Source organism: Dermacentor andersoni, unplaced genomic scaffold, assembly GCF_023375885.2.
Source record: "Dermacentor andersoni unplaced genomic scaffold, qqDerAnde1_hic_scaffold ctg00000848.1, whole genome shotgun sequence".
NCBI lineage: Eukaryota > Metazoa > Arthropoda > Arachnida > Ixodida > Ixodidae > Dermacentor > Dermacentor andersoni.
Genome location: NW_027315524.1, coordinates 1 through 11,527, shown reverse-complemented (window position 1 = coordinate 11,527; position 11,527 = coordinate 1). Strand labels below are relative to the sequence as shown.

Sequence of the window (11,527 nt, the reverse complement as noted above, 5' to 3'; positions counted from 1 at the left end):
GTTCATGATGAAAAGGTAGCAACAGGTCTTCGTAACATACAGGTTAGAAAGATGAGGCACCTTTTAACCCTTGAATATATTTCGCCACATTCGGGCATACGACAAGTTTGTTTTCGAGGCGCTCGGTCCCACTGCTGCGAAAATGTGTACACAAAGGCTGCACAGTAGTTGCCAGAAATCGGGCACTCTATTTTTCTTTCATAGGGAATCTTTCTTCCACTTGGGCAGCGGATTTCGGCGGCAGGGCGAGCTTGCGTGGGCGCGGTGGTTTACGGATCCAAGCGATAGTGAACTCCAAAATCCAGTGTTGGCTTTGAGTGGGATTCATATTGATTGCGAACCCCACGGCTAATCCTACCCCCCATCCCCCCAAGTGGCTCTTTACAGGAGACAATCATTCAGAGACATCGGACAAATAGGAATTCTGGTTCTTTCTTTTGCTTTCATTAATTTTTCTCGAAGCCCATAACTAGAAATTTGCTGGAGCGGCTGTCCCATTTGCGACGCAACAAGTGCGACGCTACACACAGATGGAGTGGCAGTTTAATTACTCTCGTGGTCCGCGAACCGGCATCGTTGCGTGTAGTATAGGAATGGTGCGTGTCAAGTCAGTGCTCGCGTTGAGCTTGTGCTCTTCATTTTGATTGAATGAAGTCTCACCTAAGTGAGCGGGGCCGATCCCGGAGGTAGTGCAATACCGGGCCGACCTGCGGCGGAGGTGAAGCAGGCTTCAAGCACTCCGCCAACTTCCAAAAATAGGTTTAATATCGTGGGTCCATATAGAACCCGTATCAGATATTAAGCTGATAAGAACAGAGTTTTTTATTTATGCTAGTTACAAATACATCAAAAATATGTTACAAAACCAAGGAAAAAACGGATAAAAGGTGTATAATCTAAAAACGCAAACAAATGACTAAAAAAACTAGTTAGTGGTGTTAGTGATAAAAGGCTAAAACTGTAAAGGTGTAAAATACATGGCAAAACGCTTCTCTAAAACATAAAAGATCATTAAGAGGTGCCTACATGGGCTTTAAAAATCTTCGTAGATGGGCTTCGTAAATCTTCGTACATGGGCTTTAAAAATCTACACTTTGATCTTAGCCAAAAGGCCGAGAAGCGATGTCCTTCACTTCACTTCATTGTACTACTGCCTTGTGGGCGCCCTGCCGACATGGGTAACCTCAGCAACAGCGTGGGCAATATTATAAAATTCAGCCTGTGTACAGACTCAACGCTCCCTATCTCACGGATGAATTCGCAACGCCTCAGTCTTTCGCTGTTAACGAAACGCTGTCGCGTAGAAACGAGACCCGAGTGCAAGCTTGCTTGTAACGCGAAACCAACCAAGGCAACCTCGTAGAAAACGGAACAGGCGAGCGGAAAAAAAACGCGCCAGGGGAATGCTTACTTCCGTCTGAATGCGACCGCTCAAGGTGACCTTCCTTGAGGGCTTCGTTTCAAGCCCGTGTGCAATTGTAATATACTACGCGCATTTCCTTCATTTCTTTTTATTTACCGCAAGGCCCACTGAAAATTTTGATACGGCACAGGCCGGGACGGATCGCAACGTGTCGAATCGACCGGTAGAATTAGGTAGCATGCCCCATGTACGAAGACGAGCAACATAGAAGTGAATGACAAAATAAATATAGAAAACGCTGCACACTCCTTCCAACCGGAAACATAGAGGGGAGAAAGATCGCCATCTGAAACACAGGCATTGTAAAAAAAAGAAAAAAAAAAGTGCTACCTCATCATCTTTACCATTACCGTGTGTGTGTATGTATATATGCATGTGTGTGTGTGTGTGTTTGTGTATTTATATATATATATATATATATATATATATATATATACGCACACATGCTAGCATAGCTTAAACGCAGCTGGAAAGCTCAGCCTTGCACAAGAACCACCCCCTGTCGCAAACCCCTTTGAAACATTCAAATGCCAAACACGAGTAGAGCGAGGTCGTTCGAACCTGGCGCCAAAACGCATTGGCGCCATCTGTGTACGGAACTAGGAAAACCTGCGGACTTTGCAATACAGAAAGAAAGGTAGATGGCGCGAGCTAACGCTCCATTGCATACTAAGAACGAGAGTTAGTGAATAATGGCAGAAACGTCTTGGGAAGAGAAAAAAAAAAAAAACACGCAAAAGTTGTTGGCTTGTGCAAGCACTCTATGTTACAGCGATTAAAGAGCATAGCATCTTCTACAACAGCAGCTACAAAAAGAAGAAGAACGTGAGAGAGGGAGAGAGACAGGCGTGTTTCTTTGGAATGCAGAGCATGCAGCACATACTATAAAGTGCCAAAGAGACGGGGAAAGCAGATGGCGCGAAGGTGTATGTCCTCAAAGCTTGAAAGCAATTTCTAAATTACATGTACCGAAGTCCACCTACTCTCATCAGGTTGCTCCCGCCTCCAGTTGCGTTTAAAGTGAAATTACAGTCGCCTCAAAGGCAGACAGAGAGAGAGTGAAAATAGGTACACTTGCTTCGCGCAGCTGCAGCCGTTCAAATTTTACAGCAAGAGCACTCCCGAAGCAACAAAGTCCGCTGCCGCCTGGGCGCAATGCGCTCGCTTCAGTAAATTGCCGTGCTGGCCTCGGCAACCAAGAGGTGTAGTGCGGCAGACTGCTGCATTGTAGCACACCGCAAACCGTGCAGACGTAAGCGATCGCCTCGACATCGCTGCGAGCGCTCGAAGAGACAAAGTCCGAAACCACGTGTGCCGGGGCGGTGCGAGCGCGACGCCTTTGACGCAACTTTTGCGTACAAGCCGCCGCACCGCCACGACGGAATCGCTGGCATCCCGCACGCAGCTGCATTGTGTCACGCCGGCAATCGTTGAAACACCACGCAGTCGTCGGCGTCGGCCCCGACATGGTTGCGAGCGCTGGAAGAGACAAAGTCCGAAACCGCGTGTGCCGGGGCGGCGCGAGCGCGACGCCTTTGACGCAACTTTTGCGTACAAGCCGCCGCACGGACACGACGGAGCCGGTGTCACCCTGCAGAGGGCTGCACTATAGCACGCCGGGAACCGGCAAAGAACCGCGCAGACGTCGTCGTTGGCCGCGGCGTTGCCGCGAGCACGCGAAGAGACAAAGTCCGAAAGGACGTCAGCCGGGGCGTCGAGCACGCCGCCCGCACTGTTCGCACGCGTGCTCGGAAATGGCGAAGGGGCCGCGCTAGCGTGCCTTGAATCGGTGAGCGGCGGTACCGCGGCGATCGCCAGAGCTCGAATCCGCCCTGCAAAAGCCAAATATTGGCGCTCGGCTCGGCGCAGTACGCCGCCGCGTCGCACGAGTACGGCCCCATGGAGGTCTGGGCACTTATCGCTGCTACTGTAAGGGGCCGTACGGCCCCGGCCGACATTGTACCGTAGTGCGATTTTCGGCTTGCGCGTGCTCGTGGCGTAGTCCGCGCACCGTTCCGACGTCGACAATCGTGCCCACGACTACGCGAGCGCTGGAAGAGACAAAGTCCGAAACCGCGTGTGCCGGGGCGGCGCGAGCGCGACGCCTTTGACGCAACTTTTGCGTACAAGCCGCCGCACGGACACGACGGAGCCGGTGTCGCCCTGCAGAGGGCTGCACTATAGCACGCCGGGAACCGGCAAAGAACCGCGCAGACGTCGTCGTTGGCCGCGGCGTTGCCGCGAGCACGCGAAGAGACAAAGTCCGAAACGACGTCAGCCGGGGCGTCGAGCACGCCGCCCGCACTGTTCGCACGCGTGCTCGGAAATGGCGAAGGGGCCGCGCTAGCGTGCCTTGAATCGGTGAGCGGCGGTACCGCGGCGATAGCCAGAGCTCGAATCCGCCCTGCAAAAGCCAAATATTGGCGCTCGGCTCGGCGCAGTACGCCGCCGCGTCGCACGAGTACGGCCCCATGGAGGTCTGGGCACTTATCGCTGCTACTGTAAGGGGCCGTACGGCCCCGGCCGACATTGTACCGTAGTGCGATTTTCGTCTTGCGCGTGCTCGTGGCGGTGTCCGCGCACCGTTCCGACGTCGACAATCGTGCCCACGACTACGCGAGCGCTGGAAGAGACAAAGTCCGAAACCGCGTGTGCCGGGGCGGCGCGAGCGCGACGCCTTTGACGCAACTTTTGCGTACAAGCCGCCGCACGGACACGACGGAATCGCTGGCATCCCGCACGCAGCTGCATTGTGTCACGCCGGCAATCGTTGAAACACCACGCAGTCGTCGGCGTCGGCCCCGACATGGTTGCGAGCGCTGGAAGAGACAAAGTCCGAAACCGCGTGTGCCGGGGCGGCGCGAGCGCGACGCCTTTGACGCAACTTTTGCGTACAAGCCGCCGCACGGACACGACGGAGCCGGTGTCGCCCTGCAGAGGGCTGCACTATAGCACGCCGGGAACCGGCAAAGAACCGCGCAGACGTCGTCGTTGGCCGCGGCGTTGCCGCGAGCACGCGAAGAGACAAAGTCCGAAACGACGTCAGCCGGGGCGTCGAGCACGCCGCCCGCACTGTTCGCACGCGTGCTCGGAAATGGCGAAGGGGCCGCGCTAGCGTGCCTTGAATCGGTGAGCGGCGGTACCGCGGCGATCGCCAGAGCTCGAATCCGCCCTGCAAAAGCCAAATATTGGCGCTCGGCTCGGCGCAGTACGCCGCCGCGTCGCACGAGTACGGCCCCATGGAGGTCTGGGCACTTATCGCTGCTACTGTAAGGGGCCGTACGGCCCCGGCCGACATTGTACCGTAGTGCGATTTTCGTCTTGCGCGTGCTCGTGGCGGTGTCCGCGCACCGTTGCGACGTCGACAATCGTGCCCACGACTACGCGAGCGCTGGAAGAGACAAAGTCCGAAACCGCGTGTGCCGGGGCGGCGCGAGCGCGACGCCTTTGACGCAACTTTTGCGTACAAGCCGCCGCACGGCCACGACGGAGCCGGTGTCACCCTGCAGAGGGCTGCACTGTAGCACGCCGGGAACCGGCAAAGAACCGCGCAGACGTCGTCGTTGGCCGCGGCGTTGCCGCGAGCACGCGAAGAGACAAAGTCCGAAACGACGTCAGCCGGGGCGTCGAGCACGCCGCCCGCACTGTTCGCACGCGTGCTCGGAAATGGCGAAGGGGCCGCGCTAGCGTGCCTTGAATCGGTGAGCGGCGGTACCGCGGCGATCGCCAGAGCTCGAATCCGCCCTGCAAAAGCCAAATATTGGCGCTCGGCTCGGCGCAGTACGCCGCCGCGTCGCACGAGTACGGCCCCATGGAGGTCTGGGCACTTATCGCTGCTACTGTAAGGGGCCGTACGGCCCCGGCCGACATTGTACCGTAGTGCGATTTTCGTCTTGCGCGTGCTCGTGGCGGTGTCCGCGCACCGTTGCGACGTCGACAATCGTGCCCACGACTACGCGAGCGCTGGAAGAGACAAAGTCCGAAACCGCGTGTGCCGGGGCGGCGCGAGCGCGACGCCTTTGACGCAACTTTTGCGTACAAGCCGCCGCACGGCCACGACGGAGCCGGTGTCACCCTGCAGAGGGCTGCACTGTAGCACGCCGGGAACCGGCAAAGAACCGCGCAGACGTCGTCGTTGGCCGCGGCGTTGCCGCGAGCACGCGAAGAGACAAAGTCCGAAACGACGTCAGCCGGGGCGTCGAGCACGCCGCCCGCACTGTTCGCACTCGTGCTCGGAAATGGCGAAGGGGCCGTGCTAGCGTGCCTCGAATCGATCGGCCGGGGGCCCCGTAGGGCGACAGACAGGCAATTGTGCAGGAAACCGTACTGGCCATTGGCGAGAAATTGCCGTTCGCGCATTCGGTGGACGCGCTGCGCTTTCACGACTTCGGCATTGTGCTGCCGACGTAAGCTTTCAATCTTGCTCGCGGCGTTACGAGGCGGCACGATTTTCGCCAAACGCTCGTCGAAAGTGGCACGAGTACGGCCCCATGGAGGTCTGGGTACTTATCGCTGCTATTATATGGGGGTCCCAGAGAGCAGTCGCCCCCAAAGCGACCTGGGTGTTTGATATGCGGCGGGCTTCGTGCCCGTCAAGCGTGTCCCCGGTATCGCTCCCGTGGATCCCACAGCTGACGTCTGCAGCCTCATCCGCTTGATGCGTTAGGGGCTGGTTGTCGGACGACGCTTTTTCCACGATATCGAAGTGTGTTCCGCATCGTCCTCGGACGAATCAAATACGAAAGCGCCGAAGGCGCGGGCGTGACCCGTCGCCTAGCGGCTTTGCCGTCTCGGCTACGTTGCAAGTGTCGGTCGGTCCACCAGTGCTGCGGGCTCGAGAGAAACCGCAAGCCGCGATCGAGTCGACACAACCGGTCTATCGAGAATGTTGCGTGCTTCTTGCCGCGTGGCGATACCCGGCCCTGCGGGGAGGGCGCCGTTGCGAGCTCGAACGCCGTCGTCTCGGACTGTGCAAAGTGCTACCCTTTGCGAGAACGAAGCGTGTTGGGGCGCCTGAAGGTGGCCTCGGCATCGCAAAAACGGCGTCCGGCCTGCTTGAAAGGCTGGACGCGCAGTTGAACGATTACCTGGTTGATCCTGCCAGTAATCATATGCTTGTCTCAAAGATTAAGCCATGCATGTCTAAGTACATGCCGAAATAAGGCGAAACCGCGAATGGCTCATTAAATCAGTTATGGTTCCTTAGATCGTTTCTTCCTACTTGGATAACTGTGGCAATTCTAGAGCTAATACATGCAGTGAGCCTGAAGCCCTTTGGGCGACGGGTGCTTTTATTAGACCAAGATCGATCGGGTTTCGGCCCGTATTGTGTGGTGACTCTGGATAACTTTGTGCTGATCGCATGGCCACGAGCCGGCGACGTTTCTTTCAAGTGTCTGCCTTATCAACTTTCGATGGTAGGTTACTTGCTTACCATGGTTGTTACGGGTAACGGAGAATCAGGGTTCGATTCCGGAGAGGGAGCCTGAGAAACGGCTACCACATCCAAGGAAGGCAGCAGGCGCGCAAATTACCCACTCCCGGCACGGGGAGGTAGTGACGAAAAATAACAATACGGGACTCTTTTGAGGCCCCGTAATTGAAATGAGTACACTCTAAATCCTTTAACGAGGATCAATTGGAGGGCAAGTCTGGTGCCAGCAGCCGCGGTAATTCCAGCTCCAATAGCGTATACTAAAGCTGCTGCGGTTAAAAAGCTCGTAGTTGGATCTCAGTTCCAGACGAGTAGTGCATCTACCCGATGCGACGGCTCGGACTGAACATCATGCCGGTCCTTTCTTGGTGCACTTCATTGTGTGCCTCGAGAAGGCCGGTGCTTTTACTTTGAAAAAATTAGAGTGCTCAACGCAGGCGAGTCGCCTGAATAAACTTGCATGGAATAATAGAACAAGACCTCGTTTCTGTTCTGTTGGTTTTTGGAATACGAGGTAATGATTAAGAGGGACAGACGGGGGCATTCGTATTGCGGCGCTAGAGGTGAAATTCTTGGACCGTCGCAAGACGAACTACTGCGAAAGCATTTGCCAAGAATGTTTTCTTTGATCAAGAACGAAAGTCAGAGGTTCGAAGGCGATCAGATACCGCCCTAGTTCTGACCATAAACGATGCCAACCAGCGATCCGCCTGAGTTACTCAAATGACTCGGCGGGCAGCTTCCGGGAAACCAAAGTGTTTGGGTTCCGGGGGAAGTATGGTTGCAAAGCTGAAACTTAAAGGAATTGACGGAAGGGCACCACCAGGAGTGGAGCCTGCGGCTTAATTTGACTCAACACGGGAAAACTTACCCGGCCCGGACACTGGGAGGATTGACAGATTGAGAGCTCTTTCTTGATTCGGTGGATGGTGGTGCATGGCCGTTCTTAGTTGGTGGAGCGATTTGTCTGGTTAATTCCGATAACGAACGAGACTCTAGCCTATTAAATAGGTGCGGGGTTCCCAGCACCTTACAACCTTCTTAGAGGGACAAGCGGCTCCTAGCCGCACGAAACAGAGCAATAACAGGTCTGTGATGCCCTTAGATGTCCGGGGCCGCACGCGCGCTACACTGAAGGAAGCAGCGTGTCTTTATCCCTGTCTGAAAAGACTGGGTAACCCGTGGAACTTCTTTCGTGATTGGGATAGGGGCTTGCAATTGTTCCCCTTGAACGAGGAATTCCCAGTAAGCGCGAGTCATAAGCTCGCGTTGATTACGTCCCTGCCCTTTGTACACACCGCCCGTCGCTACTACCGATTGAATGATTTAGTGAGGTCTTCGGACCGATGTCCGGCGCGGCCTTTCGGTTGCGCCGGTCTGTTGGAAAGATGACCAAACTTGATCATTTAGAGGAAGTAAAAGTCGTAACAAGGTTTCCGTAGGTGAACCTGCGGAAGGATCATTACCGGATTGTGAAGGGTGGCGAGCGCCATTGTTTCTACCCCGTGTGGGTGAAGCAGCTCGCTGCGCCCGACGCTTTCCGCCGCTGGCCCCGCTTGGACGCGGGGACGGCTATACCCGAACATGCCGGGGACTGCCTGAATTTTGAGGGGCGCCCCGTGCCAAATTTGTTGCGCCCAGTGGACGCCGGCTGCAACCTTGGACGGTTGGCTTGGCCGCGCCCGCGGGTAGAAACGGCGTAACGCACACTGGGTGGGCTTTCTGTCCGCTTTGGCGCTCTTGCGCGGAATGGGAGTAAGACGACCCGACCTGCTGCTTTGCCCAGTACGAGGGGAACGGCGAAGCGTGCGGTCGGTCAAGGAACTGACGGTCGAGAGCTAATGCCGCTGCCGCTTAGTACACACACGGAACCGTGGTGCGAGCGCTCTCCCGTCCTCCGCGGCAAACGCTGCCGAGTCTGAAAAGTCTGGCGGCTGCCGGTCGCTTCCTGCGGCGAGTATGGAGTAACGACCCGACTTTGTTGCCGCCCAAGTACTAAAGGAACGGTGTGGCGCTCGGTCGGTCATGGAACTGTCGGTATGAGGGTGCGGCTGCCAAGTACGGAAGGAACCGTGGCCTAAAGTGCTCTCCCGTCCTCCGCGGCAAATGCCACCGAGTCCGAAAGGGCCGGAGGCTGCCGGTCGGCTCCTGCTCGTGACGCGCGAGGTGTCGAGATCGCGGTTTAATGCGACGACGTCTGCAGGCTATTCGCCCGCCGCCGAGGGAAAGGCGGCGTTGCTGCGAAGTACCGAAGGAAACGCGGCTTTGCTACGTCGGAAGCGTTCTGCGGTTAGCGGACTTGTGCGCTTTGGGAAGGCGCCGCACGTCGAAAGAGGAAGTACGGACAGACGAGGGACTGTAGTCCCGGATTCGAACGCACTTGCGGCCAGGCCCTTGCTGGCTTCGTCTTCCGCCTCAAGTAGACTTGTTGTGGCGCCGGCGCAGGGAGCCGTCCCTGGCACTGGCCGAGTGGTTTTGGAGAGCTGCGCGAGTACGCGCGCCGGGCTCTTGTCTTTCGTCTCAAGTAGGCTGTTGGATCAACAGCGGTTATGCTGCGGCGATCTGCCGATGCGAAAGTGTGTGTGTGTTTGAGGCCCTTCTATGAACCTACTGCTGACTGAAGCGAAGCACGTCGATGGGGGTGAAGCCCTGCCCGTGGCCGTGTAGCCGTTAAAGACTCCACAGCGGCTTAGCCCTAATCATGGCTCTGTCGCTCTTTGCAATTTTTAGTGGAGCGATGTGAACGTGCACACGAGACACACGGGTCCGGTGGTTGGATGGCAGGTAAAACCGGCTTCGAGTGCGCGCAAACGGCATAAGCTACCTCGAGGGCAAGCGAGGAAGGCGTGGGCGCAAAACACACGCGCGAGTAGCAGGAGTGGAGTGCCATTAGGCTTTCAGCTGCTGAGACGCGGCCGCCGAAAGAGCGAGACTGGAGGAGCGCACGCCGAAAGGCGCTCTTCGAAACCACACACAGGGAGACGCCACGTGCCTAAAACCCTGGTTGTACTGTACTGAATTGAACAAACTATTTTTCACGACTCTAAGCGGTGGATCACTCGGTTCTCGGGTCGATGAAGAACGCAGCCAGCTGCGAGACTTGGTGTGAATTGCAGGACACACTGAGCACTGATTCTTTGAACGCACATTGCGGCCTTGGGTCTTCCCTTGGCTTCGTCTGTCTGAGGGTCGGATCACATATCAAGAGAGACTTCGGCGCACAGGGAACGTGCGTCCGTCGACTCGTTTTGACCGCGTCGGCATCATGGACAGTACGTTGAGCGCTAAAGCCACGCGCCAGCGGCCTCACGAGAGGGAGACGGTGGCAAACCGTTGTGCCAATTCTTCGAAAAGACGGAAACGAGGCATTACTACTGCAGCGTGACGAGTGCGCGCCTCTAGCAAGACCGCCGCAGGATGGAGTCGGATACCTGCAGGGAAAGAGCGGTCCAAGCACGAGGCGCGAACGTCTGTTGCCATGTAGCGCGCACGTTTGCGAGAGAGTCGGAAGCGCACGCTTGCGTGCACGGAAAACGTGGGAATGAAACGCCGGCCGATTCCCGCGCCGTGCGCAAAGCCAGCGCGATCGCAATTTGCGCTGTTTGCCTTCGAAGTACGTCGAGCTCCAGAGCTGGTCGCTCGTTCACGTCACCGCAGTTGTGTGGGCGCCCTTCCGGGCTTCGTCGCAGGAATGGGAATCGGCAGATTCTTGCGAGGAGCGGGGAGGAGAAGGGTGGCCCCCGAAAGCGGTTCGACGCGACAGCGCAGTCTGCGAGCGAGAAGAGTCACGGCACGGCGGAGAATTGCCGCGAAACGGAAAATGTCTCCTTCGAGAGCGTGGGTGCCCCGTTGGCCGAGCTGAAGCGTTCCGTCGTAGTCCGCCGTCGGTCCAAGTGCTTCGCAGTCTCTGTCCCCTAAAGACTGGGCCACTCCAGTTGGGGCAGGGGCGACGCTACACGAGACGATGCCTCCCGCCAGGTTTTAGTCGCCCCTGCGGTGCCCGCTGAAGCGGCGCGCTGCTAAGGCGATCTTTGCCTCGGTGGTGTTTGGGCTTCAGACACGGTCGCTTACCACGCAACTGCTCGTGCGCCGCACGCGCGCAGGCGGTTCACCGCCTGCCAGCCTCGTCTATAAGTAGCTCCGTGTTGGGCGAAGGACGTGGTAGGGCGTCGCACTCGGTTGGCGCTGGGTTTTCGAACGTGTCGAGTCCTTTTCGGCATACCGCTCGTATGACGCACGCGCGCAGGCGTTGTGCCGCCTGCCAGCCTTGTCCGTAAGGACGTGGCAGGGCGTCGTACTCGGTCGTGCTGGAATGGGCGAAAGCGATGTATCCGTTGTCGACCTCAGATCAGGCGAGACAACCCGCTGAATTTAAGCATATCACTAAGCGGAGGAAAAGAAACCAACAGGGATTCCCCGAGTAGCTGCGAGCGAAACGGGACCGAGCCCAGCACCGAATCCCCCGTCCTTGCAGGCGGTCGGGAAATGTGGTGTATGGGAGGCGACGTTCTCGGGTGTTTGCGACGGTGCAAGTCCCCCTGACAGGGGCTTGTCCCAGAGTGGGTGCCAGGCCCGTCTCCGCCGTTGCGCGCCCGGGATGAAGCCTCCCGTGAGTCGGGTTGCTTGAGAGTGCAGCCCTAAGTGGGTGGTAAACTCCATCTAAGGCTAAA

General features: G+C 57.1%; 3 non-coding genes across 3 annotated transcripts; 2 read left to right on the top strand and 1 right to left on the bottom strand.

The window, feature by feature from the left end:
- Positions 1–664: 664 nt before the first annotated feature.
- On the bottom strand, positions 665–856 carry LOC140215138 (U2 spliceosomal RNA). The gene has a single exon (XR_011892057.1). It is a non-coding gene; the product is annotated as a U2 spliceosomal RNA (small nuclear RNA).
- Positions 857–6,507: 5,651 nt separating this feature from the next.
- Positions 6,508–8,322, top strand: LOC140215139 (small subunit ribosomal RNA). The gene has a single exon (XR_011892058.1). It is a non-coding gene; the product is annotated as a small subunit ribosomal RNA (ribosomal RNA).
- Positions 8,323–9,896: 1,574 nt separating this feature from the next.
- LOC140215137 (5.8S ribosomal RNA) lies at positions 9,897–10,049 on the top strand. Its single transcript, XR_011892056.1, has one exon. It is a non-coding gene; the product is annotated as a 5.8S ribosomal RNA (ribosomal RNA).
- The last annotated feature ends 1,478 nt before the right edge of the window (positions 10,050–11,527 follow it).